This window comes from Apis dorsata, unplaced genomic scaffold, assembly GCF_000469605.1.
Source record: "Apis dorsata unplaced genomic scaffold, Apis dorsata 1.3 scaffold_28, whole genome shotgun sequence".
NCBI classification, from domain to species: domain Eukaryota; kingdom Metazoa; phylum Arthropoda; class Insecta; order Hymenoptera; family Apidae; genus Apis; species Apis dorsata.
In genome coordinates, this window is record NW_006263330.1 from 418,987 (window position 1) to 421,694 (window position 2,708).

At 46.2% G+C, this 2,708-nt stretch overlaps 1 long non-coding RNA gene across 1 annotated transcript; it reads right to left on the minus strand.

Moving 5' to 3' along the window:
• Positions 1–1,019: 1,019 nt before the first annotated feature.
• Positions 1,020–2,700, minus strand: LOC116185680. Its single transcript, XR_004150550.1, has 2 exons — positions 1,975–2,700; positions 1,020–1,353 (listed from the first exon to the last, which is right to left on the minus strand). It is a non-coding gene; the product is annotated as an uncharacterized LOC116185680 (long non-coding RNA).
• Positions 2,701–2,708: the final 8 nt, after the last annotated feature.

A 2,708-nucleotide genomic window follows, 5' to 3' on the forward strand; every position in this document is an offset into this window, starting at 1 on the left:
TCGTTCATCGAGAGAGGGTAGAGGCGATTTAAGAAAAATTCGCGTAGAGCCAAGGTGGTCCACCCACGGTGAAGCGCGCACATTGTAATTCGGGGTCTCGGCTGGAAGCAGAGAGAGAGGATCGTGGATCAAAAATGGCTTCGGGTCGGTCTTTGTACAGCCGGTGCTTTCCGGCGTGCAACTACCTGCCACGGTTGGCACACACAGTTTGCTCGCTCGCTCGCTTCGCGTCCTTTTGCGAGAGAGTTTTACCTTTACCACCACGTACCTGGCCGACCAGCCAGTCGTCGTTCGTTCGCTCGCTCGCTCGTCTATCTACGCTCCGTCGTCGTTTCTGCCCCAGTGTTCCAGGACCGGGTGTGTTCGGAGGGGTCCCGAGTTCCACGGAAAAAGCCTTGGGTATATCTTTACGAGCGGAGCCATAAAAGCCGTAGGAGTTCGTCCGTTTCTCGATTAACTCTCGTGGGGTATGGATCGCGTTCGACCGGCTACGATCCTTATTGTCGAGTATATCCTTTGCGCGGGCCTGTATAATATACATGAACGAAGGAACTACCGTCCTTCGAAACACCCAGTCATCCCGTCATCGTCATCGTCTTTGTCACCGTCGTCGTTATTATAAGTTTGAGCCGAGAGGACAGGATGAGATTTGGACAAACGTTGCCCCGCTTCTTCTAAGCACTCCTGATCCTAGAATACCAAAACTAAATATGTCTCTTTCCCGTATTCCTTTCGTTAGTCTTTTGAACGCTCTCTCCTCCTCGCTTATCCGAACCGAATATCTTCTTCTCGTCCAAGAGCAACGAGATCGAGATCGTTTGTTTCGTCGATCACCCCCTCCCCCTCCTTCCTCCTGTTCCCGCTGGTACTCTTCCTACCCTTCCTTCCACCATCATTCCATTTTCCATTGTCCCTCTCATTACTCGACCACGGTACGCGCCGAGCGTGTATTGCTTATCTGTTGCATACATCGTTACACCCTTCACGATTCGCAGCGAGGAACGGAAAGAATCGTTCTCCTTTCTTTTCGATAAACGTTTACGGCGATAAACGAGGAGTTAAACGTAATTAAGTTGGATCGATACGTCCCGAACATTTCCCTCCTATGATCCCCACTCGCTCATGCATCATTTTATACGCCTGCCGACAACGTGAGAATATGTAGTTTTCGTTTAAGAATGCGCTACACGCCTACTTTGCCCTTCTTCCTTTCTCTCTGTCACTCTTCTCTCTCTGCTCGCTGAACGTTATATATATATACGCTCCTTTCGATCGATCGTTATCTATATAACCCCGTTTTTTGTTTCGCTCGTTTCATCGTTTTTTTGCCGGCGGACACGAATTCGCGTAATACTCTACCGCGATCCACACTAACTTATCGCGATCCCTTTTAATACTATATAATTATTACACAAGATTTAGGAGTTTGTTATTCGTTCAGTCGAAGTGTAAAGTCGAGGGCGCGCTAGCTCGTTTAATATATTTAATTATTTGAGGCAGTTTACGTCATTTTGTTTAAGGCCGAGTTAATATAGTAGTGAACTATGTTGAGAAGGTGTACGCACGCGTTTTAACCGCGCCGTGGTGCGTGCACACGCCATTCTTCGTCGGCTGATTCACAGTGAACGGACAACCCAGGAGGATAGCGATACGTGCAACACTCTGTTGTCTCGTGAAAATCCACCGCCAATTTAGTTTAATTTCGAACGACGTCTCGCAGGGGGACAAGGGACCCACGGTCTGTCGCATCGAAAGTGGCATACTTTGTGCCCTCTTATCTTTACCGCCCTTCTCTTTCTCGCCCGTTTCCTCTCCACCGTTCCTCGTTGTCCGTCGAATGTGAATCGAGCTTTTATCCGATGCGCGTCTACTGTATACGCACAAAAGTATATACGTTCGTATATAGTGGAGGGCGAGGCACGTTCGAGCACAGTTTCTCTATCTCTCGTTTCTTTCGTTTTCTCTCTCACACACACTCTCTCTCTCTCTCTATCTCTCTATCTCTCTCTCTCTCCATCAAACGACGCGATGCACACGTATTTCGAGAATAAGCTTGATCGTATATTTACGTATAGTTCGTTACGCGCGACGTAGGACAAAATATTTGATGCCAGACTTTTTTTTTCTTTTTTCTCGTACCCGCTTACGGAGGAAGCACGTTTTATTACAGAGTAAATATATGCCTTGCTCTCTCGCCGAACTACAAACGCGACAAACAATCAAGAGTTTTTGCGGATCAATCGAGCAAAGTAAAGAGAAAGAAGAGAGAAATTCCCCCCCTCCCCGAAAAAAAAGAAGAAGGAAAGGACAAGGAAGACGGAAGAAGGAAAAGTAATCGTTTAGAAATGCACTCGTTGAATGCAATGTTAAATAAAAAAAAAAAGAAAAGAAAAAGAAGAAAAAAAAAATGACCGGAACGACCGCACATGCCGTGTATTATTTCCTTCGCGATACACACGTGTCGCATCGAGTCATGTGGGTGTTCTATGTGATGTTTAACGCGTATATTACACAAGCACGCTCGTTCTTATACTCGTTGAACTCGGCGGCGAGCATAGAACTCGTTCGTTGAAAATACATCTTCGATCGAGACGTTTCCAACTTAATAGGGATAGCACTAGGTTAGGATAAACAAGTTGAACAGAGAGAGAGGACAAAAATGAAATTTCTATGCAAGTGGATTCTGCCACGTATATATATATATATAT